At 54.1% G+C, this 10,593-nt stretch overlaps 1 long non-coding RNA gene across 2 annotated transcripts; it reads left to right on the top strand.

Annotated features, from left to right (window-relative positions):
• Nucleotides 1-6,037: 6,037 nt before the first annotated feature.
• On the top strand, nt 6,038-10,119 carry LOC127492935 (uncharacterized). 2 transcript variants are annotated; one of them, XR_016233576.1, is made up of 3 exons: nt 6,038-6,317; nt 9,275-9,388; nt 9,523-10,119. It is a non-coding gene; the product is annotated as an uncharacterized LOC127492935 (long non-coding RNA). The 2 variants fall into 2 exon arrangements; XR_016233577.1 differs by having other exon boundaries at nt 9,520-10,119.
• The last annotated feature ends 474 nt before the right edge of the window (nt 10,120-10,593 follow it).

Here is a 10,593-nt window from a genome sequence, read left to right as displayed (position 1 = left end):
GGCAGAACCCTGGGCTGCCGACAGGGAAAGAAACTGAAAAAGAACAGAGGCTCGGGGCTGCGGGTGGGAAGGCGGGCAGGCCGGGGCTGGGAGACGCTTGGCCGACTTTGCCAGCCCACGTGGCACTGGCACGGCTCAGAGGGGGCTTGCTGCAGGCCGGCGGTGGGCCCCAGCACAGAGCCTGGAGTGTGCGTGTGTTTGGGTAGTGCTGATCCCCATTCAGCTTCTCCGGCCAGCTGCTCTAGCTCTGGGAACAAACTCGAAACTTTTCTCCAGGTGCCCCGTCCCTACTGACCCAGTACCTGCCGGCAGGTGGATTCCTAAGGCGTGAAATTCCTGCCTTGCACGAGCACTACATGAGCGCCCACAGTGGCAGGTCCGAGTCCAAAGGGGACCAGATGAGGGACACGGCCGTCATGGAGGAGCAGAGTCGGCCCTCGGGGACGACCCGGGGCTGCGGAGGAGAGCAGCAGGCCCCTCAGCAGACTCGGCCTCCAGAACTTGGCTGTGTGTTTGCCACAGCGCAAGGGGAGAGGACGGTGTCCCAGGCCAAGAGGGCACCAAGGGCTCTCTGCGGTTTTCTGGCTAAGCGCCTTGCATGGAACAACCAAAAAGGGCCCCGGGGATGCTCGATTGCATTAAGAGTGGCCAGAATTGGGGCCGGCGCTGTGGCTAAAGCCCCAGCCTGCAGCACCGGGATCCCATATGGGCACTGGTTCTAGTCCCAGCTGCTCCACTTCCAATCCAGCGCTCTGCTGTGGCCTGGGAAAGCAGTAGAAGATGGCCCAAGTCCTTGGGCCCCTGCACCTGCATGGGAGACCCGGAAGAAGCTCCTGGTTCCTGGCTTTGGATTGGCACAGCTCCGGCCATTGCAGCCAATTGAGGAGTGAACCATTGGATGGAAGACCTTTCTCTCTCTCTGGCTCTACCTCTCTCTGTAACTCTGTCTTTCAAATAAATAATCTTTAAAAAAAAAAAAAAAGAGTGGTCAGAATCAGAATGAATTTGCTTTCACCAAGTCCTAGCAGAACATGACCAAAGGTGGGAGGAGGTGAAGGAGGCGGTGACACACCTGTGCACCTGATGACATGGCCTGGCCCTGAAAGACCACCAGAGCAGAGATCCACGCCATGAGGGGCCTCCCAAAAATCCACGACAAATGCACCAAAACCATCTCGCTTTCCGTTCACTTTTCCACGAACTTTTGGAAGCCGCCTTGTAGCTGAGGCCCCTGGACGGAGGAGGAAGAGGAGGCCTGGGCCAGGCCACCCTCCGGGTCCAGGTGGACGCCAAGGGCTGGGGCCAGCAGGGTGGGGCTCCAACATGGGTTCCGCAAGGTCACCAGGCAATCACAGCTTGGCTGAGGACCTGCCCACTTCCCGCCGGCACAGAGAATGCCGTTGGTTGATCCTCAGTGTTATCTGAGAAATTAAAAAATACCGTGAAAATAAGCTCAGGAGCCAAAGCCGTTACTCAGCCTTTCATCGGCTTCCTTTCCAGCGTATCTGGGGCGTGAGCCTGAGGAAGGGAGAGCGGGGAAGTTCAAGGTGAGAAACCCACCGCTAACGGGAAAATCCCTCAAGGTGCCCCGGGCCGGGCTGCGCTGTTGCCATGGGGGACAGGGGATCTCTGCCCTCTCACGGCTATCCTGGGTGCAGGTGACACTGGGGATGGCTGGCACCGCTCGCTTGGCCCACACAGCTCCACAGTCACTCACAGATAGTCTCCTCGGCGTGATCCAGGGTGAATTACATTTATGCATGAACTGAGAAATGAGGTCATCGACAGGCTGGAGGAGAGGAGGGCTCAGCCCCCAGGCTTGGAACTTCTAGGGTACGAAGCCAGGAATCCAGAGGCCTAACCGGGGCTTTGCTTTCAAGCCAGCCTTCGAGACAACAGTGGGCCGCTCGTGCGACGAAGTCACAGGTGCTCGGACACAGAAGGCCAGCAGCTGCCCGGCGCGGGCCCCGGGAAGTGGACAGTGCTGTGCTGGGTGTGGGCCCTGGGGCTGTCGCCGCCCTTGCCTCTCCCTTACTCCCTGGTGTTTTCTTGTTCGTGGGCGGCTTTGTTTATCCTCCGATCTGTTCACGGTCTTTTCCAGCCAGAGCTTAAGTTCCGTGGACACGGAAGATGTGATTTTCCCGTCCGCCCCGAGCTCCGCAGAGGGCAGCCCGGACCTTGCTACGGGCGTGCCGGTGCCGTCTGATCATCCAGTGTGGTACCGCGCGCAGTGTCGTTTCGATGCTGTTGCCGTCTCAGCTGCTGGCTCTCGGATGTTTATCCAGAGGTGTAGCTGGCACGGGGGTCCCCTCCCTTTCTAGCTGGCAAATTCTTCGAGAGCCTTCCCGGCACTGTTGGGCTCTCTGAACCGCACAACCCCGCTAAACCCCTGGAGGGGCTGCGTGTCTCGTGGACGCGTTTAATCACAAAGCACCGTCTGTAACGGAGCCACCGCGTCCACCGGGACACCGCGAATGCAGAGGACCTACCTACCGCAGCCGGCATCGTTCCAAAGTGGCCAAACCCATCTATTTCCCCTCCCACTGACAGAGCGATTTGATTCAGAGAGACATGGAGGCCCGACCTCCGTGCCTCTCGGCACTGGAACACCACGGCTGACACGGCCTCTGTGTTGTGAGGAGGCTCAGGCCACATCCACAGGCTCCTTGCCGGTGCCTCCAGCCAAGCGCCAGCAGCGACTCCCCGACGTGAGAGCCGTGAGCCATGCGGTGATAAACAGCCCTGCCTTTGAGGCTCTACCTGAGGCCCCCGGGGTCAGGAGGCAGAGACAAGCCCCCGGCTGCGCCCACCTGGATTCCCGACCCACCAAGCGTGAGCATCCCGAGGAGTCATAAGCACAAACGCTAGTTTGGGGGCCACTTGTTACGCAGCGTGGATAACGAACGCACAGACTTCAAGAGACCCGCAGTTCTCACTCAGGCCACGAAACGCTGTGGACAGGGCGACGGCCTTGGGGTGGGGGGGTTCAGGGGATCCGTCCTGCCGTACCTACATCTGGGCACGATTACACGAGCACAATTACAGGAGCAAAGCAGCAACAAGAGGCGGCCTCATGGCAGCCCACAGGGACGCTGGAAACCCTGCGGTCTACACCGGCTGCACAGCACCAGCTTCTGCGGCCAGCGCGCGCTCCTGGTCCGGCTTGTCGGGCAGGAGGCCGGAGTCAGGAAGGCCTGGTCTCTCCTGCTCCGCATCCCTTCGTGCTCACGGCCTGTGCGTGCTGTCTTCCTTCCTCTTCTCCACCACCAGGGAGCTAGGAGACGCCTGGCCCAGCACAGGCTGTGTGGGGAGCTTGCGGGGCTGGGCTATGCAGCCTGCACCCCAGAGGCTATTGAAATTTAAGCTTAAGGCACAGAAGGTGACAACGGCAGGGATCAGAGTCCCAAGTTCTTTACTTGGCCCCTGGGCTGTGATGAGGGAGGGGAGTGGGCGAGCTCTGGGAAGCGTGGATGTGCAGTGATCGCATCTGAGAGCCACGGCGTGAGCGTGGGCAGTGTGGACTTCAGCTACACACGGACGGGATAAGTCCAGCTCTCAGCTTCCCATGAACAGCTTTGCTCTGAGTCCCTAGAGAAGCGGGACTAAGATTTCAACAATTCAGGAAGCAAGCCCTAAGTTCTTGAAGGAATGGTGATGACCATTTTTGATGCTTTTGTTCTAATGCAGAAACCTGGGACTGGCTATGTAACGGTAGGGCAACATGAAAACGTGGGCAGGGCAGAGTTGTGTGTTTGCAAAACTTGCTACACATCGCAGGCCAGGGACGGCAAGGCCTTTCTGAGCTCGGGTCACAGGCCACGAAGTGGGTCCGCTTAAACCAAGGCCAGAAAAGGAGTGAGTGAGTTCTGATGCTCGGTGGTCGGGCAGCAGAGAGAGGGTGATCTGGGAGCCCCCACAGGCACGTGTATCTGTGGCTTGGCCACCAGTCTACCTGAACTCTGGCACTTTGTGAGGCAGGGCATTTAGAAACAGAAAAACAGGGGGCCAGCGCTGTGACTCACGTGGTTAATCCTCTGCCTGTGGTGCCAGCATCCCATATGGGCACCAGGTTCTAGTCCCGGTTGCTCCTCTTCCAGTCTAGCTCTCTGCTGTGGCCCAGGAGTGCAGTGGAGGATGGCCCAAGTGCTTGGGCCCTGCACCTGCATGGGAGACCAGGAGAAGCACCTGGCTCCTGGCTTCAGATCGACGCAGCTCCAGCCCAGGCAGCCATTTGGGGGGTGAACCAAAGGAAGGAAGACCTTTCTCTCTTCTCTCACTGCCTAACTCTGTCAAATAAATTTTTTTAAAAATTGTGAAGAAAAAAAGAAACAGAAAAACAAAACAGAAAACGAAAATCTTGCTTCAGTATGTACTATCACTTCTGAAATAATTTTCAAGGAAGCACAGATATACGTTACAACAATTAGCTTTGGTAGAAGTGTGTGTTACTTACATTAAGTTATTTGCTGTGGATCTGAATTCATATTTAATGGAGCAAGGATTCAGCTGCACCCTCTTTGGCTGTCGCCTGGACGTTCTGGGGTTTCTCTTCCTGTCCCCACAGCAAACCTTTGCCTGAGCCCAATGGAAGCCAAAGCTCTGCTGGATTCCACTCGGTGGCTGGGCCAATCCAGGGAGCAGCGGAGCTGACAATGATGCCGCACTTGGAGGGAGGATGTGGGGAGGGGGTGGGTGGCTGGGGATGGGGGCCCCAGGGATGTGCGAGGCAGGTGCCGGGCGAGCCGCTTGTGTCTCCTCCCGGGAGAGAAGGCAGCGGCGAGGGCAGAGGGGCCGTGGCTGTCGGCTTTCAGGGGCTGCTTTCTGCTTTGGCAGAGCGCTCATCAGCTGCCTGGGCCTGACGAAGCGTAGCACCTGCGGCTGCTCCCAGCCAGGCCTGGGAGGAAATGGCTTCCCGATGGGGTGAGCGTGGAGTCACGGGGCAAAGCTGTGGGCTGGGTGGGAGCAGCGGGAAACCCAAGGCCGGTACCCCGTCCCCTCTGGCAGAAGCTCACGGCTGGTGGCAGAAAAGACGGTGAAGCTTGGAGGGAACGAATTTCTTTGCACATAGTAAAGAGGAGACTTAGCTCCCTGCCTCGTGTTAATCCTTGAAGAAACACTGCCAGGCATTGTTCTAAGTAAGAATCAGCTCATTCAGCTTGTCTTAACATACCCAGAGGCGGGTATTAGCAGTTTCTAGAAGAACGGAGGGCACAGAGAGGTTAGGTCGCTTGCCCAAGGTGGCCGAGCCAGGGGTCACCCCAGGTCACCTCTCACCACTTTGACTGGCAGGAGGGCTTGTGCCAGGGCTGGGCAGGCTCCAGCCTTGTGTGCATGATGACAGCGACGGTAGGAAGGTGGTTGGGATGCATGCCGGGTGCAAGCATGGGATTAGGCATCAGAGATACCCAGCCAGGGGCTGGCGCATCCCAGGCGCTCGGACCCCGGCTCCCTGCCCCTATGCTAGCACCCCTTTATTATGCTGCCGTGGGGTCCAGCTCGGTGCGAGCTGCCGGGGACATTCAGGATCTCCGATCTCTGTCGCACAAGTCGAGCGCAGTTTTGACGCCTTTCTCCCACACAGGGCGAGCGGGGGAGAGAGGCGCACTCAGCTGTGGCGCAACGGCTGGCTCAGTGTTCTCCGAGATGCACGGAGACCGCTAGGAGCGAGCCGGACTCCCAGGCGTTCTCCACGCTGATTGGCTGGCTGTCTGTTTCCCAGAGCCACGCCAGGTTGTAGCCCAGCCACCTGTGGCATGTGTCTACCAGCAGTGGCTAAACAAGGCTGAGCACAGCATCGTGTGTCCCTGGGACTGCAGAAAAGCATGTTATTGTCAAATGTTGCCAAATTTCCTAATGCTTCACAACCAGATATATGCAAGTTCTTCAGAAAGTTCAGAGGAAAATGGAATAAAAAGATGTGTTTATTTTGGTGCAAAAAATATTTGAAATCAACACATACAAAAGACATTTAAAATGTTTGTGGAAATGTGTATTAGGGGAGAAAATATGCATGGATTTTTAAAACTTTGGCACCAAAAGAAGGTTACCTTTTAATTCATTTTCCATGAACTTTGAAAAGTACCCTTATATTACTATTTGGGCTATGTAAATTTGGCCTTTTCCCTGATGTTTATAAAACCAGAAGATTTTAGGGTTGGTCTATGCCTTCAAATGGTTTTGGCTCAGCAAGCCAGCGGGGTCCCCGGCCCGTGCACGCTGAGCTCGGTCAACTGGAAAAGAACCAGGCTGTGAGATGAGCCATGGAAGCACTTGGTTAGGAGAAGTCACTCCTGAGGCACACGGCCGGCAGCCTGCAGGTGTGTTCTGATGGGATGGGGGAGGGGTCTTCATGGCTCCAGCACAGTGGTTGTCTGGCCTTGAGTCACTAGTTGTGAAACCTCTGGGATTGGGACGTGGCTGGGGAGGGTTTTTTCCCGGGAATCCACACACTGTCTCCCAGTGGGCTGACTGGAGAGTCAGGGAGTGTTCAGTCAGCCAACTAAGTCATCTTTCAAAGCAACGGCCACAGGTGCACAATGGGGCTGGTTTGGAGCTAAGCAAAATCTCCACAGTTCTACGAATCCCGTTAAAAATTCACTTGCATATGTAGCTGCCCTTTAAATAGTTACTATGGTTTTTTAATATTTTATTTATTATTTGAAAGGTAGAGTTACAGACAGAGAGAGGGAGAGATACATAGAGAAGGCTTTCATCCACTGGTTCACTACCCACATGGCCACAATGGCCAGAGCTGCACCAATCCCAAACCAGGAACCAGGAGCTTCTTCCTCTCCCACGTGGGTGTAGGATCTCAAGCACTGGGCATCTTCCACTGCTTTCTCAGGCCTTACCGGAGAGCTGGATCAGAAGTGGAACAGCCAGGACTTGAACCAGTGCCCATATGGGATGCCGGCACTGCAGGTGGAGGTTTGACCTACTACGCCTCAGCGCCGGCCCCACCATGGATTTCTAATCAGGCCTTTGTTACTGATGTTGGGAACTTCAGCCTCACCTCCTATGTCCTATCGTACCCAGAAAATGACGAATGGATAAGGAGATGATTCTAGGTTGTGTAGAGAAAACTGGCAACTTCCCTGAAACGTGTGCTTATCTGTGCATAGTTAAAGGTTTTTCATTTCAAAAAATCTTTTCAAAGATCCAACTTTGGTGTCACTGATTCTCTCCGTTGTTTTGCTATTCTTTATTTTATTCATTTCCACTCTAATCTTTGTTCTTGCATTCTTCCTGCTTGCTTTGGGCTGTTTGCTGTTCTGTTTCTGGCACCTTAAGGCAGAAGCTTAGGTTATTACACTGAGATCTTCCTCGTTATGGTCATGAGCCTTTACAGCTGTGCGTTTTCCTCTGACCACTGTTAGCTGCCTCTCATAAATGTTGACGTCTTGTATCTTCATTTTCATCATCCCAAGGCATTTTCTAATTCCCTTATGATTTCTTCTTTGAATCAGTGGTAAAGAGTAGGTTATTTTATTGACACACATTTGTGAATTTCCCAGATACCTCTGATTTTGATTTCTAATTTCATTCCATCATGGTAAAAAAAAAAAAAAAAAAAAAAAAAAACATACTTTGTACGATCTCAATCATTGTCAGTTTATTTAGGCCTGTTTTACAACCTGTGCCATCTGTCCTTAAGAAGGCTCCTATGCTCTTGAGAAAAAAAAAAATGTGCCTTGTGTTGTTGGGCGGAGTTTTCTACAGCTGTCGTTTGAAAAGTTCGGAAGCATAACGCTGGGAATGCGAGTCTCTGACCGCGATTGCTGATCCATCCGTTCTGGATCCCTGTCTGTGAAGTGCAGTATGTTCACTACCGTTCCAGCCTTCCAAGGACTGACTGTCATTATACAATGCTCCTCTCAGTCTGCAAGCACTTCTTGTTGGCTCTGAAGCTCGTTTTGCCTGACGCCATTCCAGCTCTCCAGCATTCCCCTGGCTGATGCTTGCCCAGGTATCTCCATCTCTGTGTCTCTTCAGATCGAACGCTTGTCGCCGGAGGCAGCAGGTTGTCGGAGGGGGCGTCTTCCTCTGTCATGACGAGCTCCGCCTCCTGAGCACACTCTTCTCCAATCAAAATCACCCCTGCCTAACGCTGGGATTGCGTCGTCGGATTTGCACCTGACAATTCACTTCCTCTTTTCTGTACGCGCATTTCCTTTTGTTTCCCCGTTAATGATTTCTGTTCCGTACACAAATTTATTTTGCCATATTTATTTATTTTTTCAGTGGTTAATCCAGGGTTTGCCATAGACATCTTAATTTATCAGCATCTACTTTGGGTGAGAGGTAGACACATTGCTCCCAGGTGGCTCTATGAGCCCCACATTGGTCTCTCTCCATGGAAACGTCCTGTAGCCTACTTTTCAAGCTCTGTGCAGGTAACACTTTCCTCTCTTTGGGTTTCACAATTGTTTCCACGGCCCCTGGGCCTTTTTAGAGAATGTATTGCATGGTCGGCGCCGTGGCTCACTTGGTTAATCCTCCGCCTGCGGCACCAGCATCCCATATGGGTGCCAGGTTCTAGTCCCAGCTGCTCCTCTTCCAGTCCAGCTCTCTGCTGTGGCCCGGGAGTGCAGTGGAGAATGGCCCAGGTGCTTGGGCCCTGCACCCGCATGGGAGACCAGGAGAAGCACCTGGCTCCTGGCTTCAGATTGACGCAGCTCTGGCCATAGCAGCCATTTGGGGAGTGAACCAACGGAAGGAAAGCCTTTCTCTCTGTCTCTCTCTCTCACTGTCTATAACTCTGCCTGTCAAATAGATTTAAAAAAGAGAGAGAGAGAGAATGTATTGCAGCACCTCTGGGTTCTGTTGCTATGGTCACTTGCTTGTGTGCTTGGTGACACGGCTGCCCTGCTGCAGGGGTCTGGCCACTCCCCTGCAGTGGGCAGCCTTGGATGTGCACCACTCCTCACAGGTGCAGCCTTGGCCATGTGCACACCAGGAGGGACGACCGTTGTGGGAGCAGAGTCTTCCCCTCTCCTGCCCTGATCACACCCAGCTGTTGGGCTCCACGGCTTGAGCTTTGCTGACAGCAGTGCCTTGGCACAGAACTGTCTCCAGTCTGATCCAATTAAATGTGGGCCTCTTCACAGGGGGAGTTTTTGAGGTCAGGATTTGAGGTTTGTTCTGAGCCCAGGAAGGCTCCCCTAGCTGTCTCCCTCCCTGAGTCTCATGAACTAACTGCCCCATTGGAGCTTCAGCCTCCCCCATGGCCATGCTGAATGTCTTTAGGCTCCAACTTCCCTGCACGCTGTTTCAGACATGAAGATCTTCGGAAGGCCAGCCTCTCCCTGTGGGCAAAATCCCTGAGTCCAGCGCCATAGCCAGGGATGAGGGCACACCGTGCTCCTCCAAGTGGCTTCACTAGCAGCAGGTACCCAGTGGGGTGTTGGGCTCTGGCTGTCCCAGTCTGTCTCCCCTAATGCAGACCCTCTACCCTAGGAGCAAGCGCGGGGAAAGGCCACAGGGCTCTGGGTTTCTCTGACTGATGGATTCCCTCACCAGCAGCACCGGCCTGGAACTTCACCTTTGTGGCACTTGCCTGGTGGGACTGAGGACAGCTGGCGGCCTGCCCCTCCCAGGAAGACGCCCCAACCCTGATGGAGAGCTGACGCAAGCAGAGCCGTGTTTCTGGGCCGCACGCACCTGGAATGGAGTCTCTGTCACGCTGAGTGGAGAGGGAGGGGAAGGAAGTGGCTCGTGACTCCAAGGCCACAGACTGCTGCTGTCCTTGGAGATTTTTGACAGATTTTCTTGAGTAATTCCCTGCACTTGCTGCACGCCCTTTGAACAAGGCAAAGACCTGACCTGCTTGCTCTTGTCTTATTTCCCAGGTAGGCCTGCTCAGCAGGGGAGCGGCCCAGGCAGCACCCCATGGCCATGCTGAATGTTCACTGTATCTCCCTTTACTTTTAAAGGTGTGCTTCATACACAAAAACAACAGCTTCCACAATGCTGTGAATGGCTGATAACAGGGAAAGGGTTTTCTTTATGTTCACAATGTCACTGAACCACAGGGAACATATGTTTTGAGTTTGAGTATATTTAAGGGTTTATAGACTCCTACCTGCATCAGGCAGGACTGGAGACTGTTTAACAGCTGCGCGCACTATTGCAAGGAAAGAAAAATTAATGGAGGAAAGCAAAGCATAGGAAAAGCAAGAATCGCTTGGTGAGGTTCCAAGAATGGTGCTGCAGTTAGTTAAGTAGCTGTACTTCTTGACTGCTTGCCGTCGTAACCAAGAGCAGGTGCAAGGTGTCCAGGTGACCTGGTAACCAAGAGCAGATACAAGGTGTCCAGGTGACATGGTAACCAAGAGCAGATATAAGGTGTCAAGGTGACCTGGTAACCAAGAGCAGATACAAGGTGTCAAGGTGACTGGTAACCAAGAGCAGATACAAAGTGTCCAGGTGACCTGGTAACCAAGAGCAGATACAAGGTGTCAAGGTGACTGGTAACCAAGAGCAGATACAAGGTGTCAAGGTGCCATGGTAACCAAGAGCAGGTGCAAGGTGTCCAGGTGACCTGGTAACGAAGAGCAGATACAAGGTGTCAAGGTGCCGTGGTAACCAGAGAAA

Source organism: Oryctolagus cuniculus, chromosome 5, assembly GCF_051225735.1.
Source record: "Oryctolagus cuniculus isolate XC-2025 breed Fujian yellow rabbit chromosome 5, ASM5122573v1, whole genome shotgun sequence".
In the NCBI taxonomy this organism is placed as follows: Eukaryota; Metazoa; Chordata; class Mammalia; order Lagomorpha; family Leporidae; genus Oryctolagus; species Oryctolagus cuniculus.
This window is presented reverse-complemented; position numbering and strand designations above follow the sequence as displayed.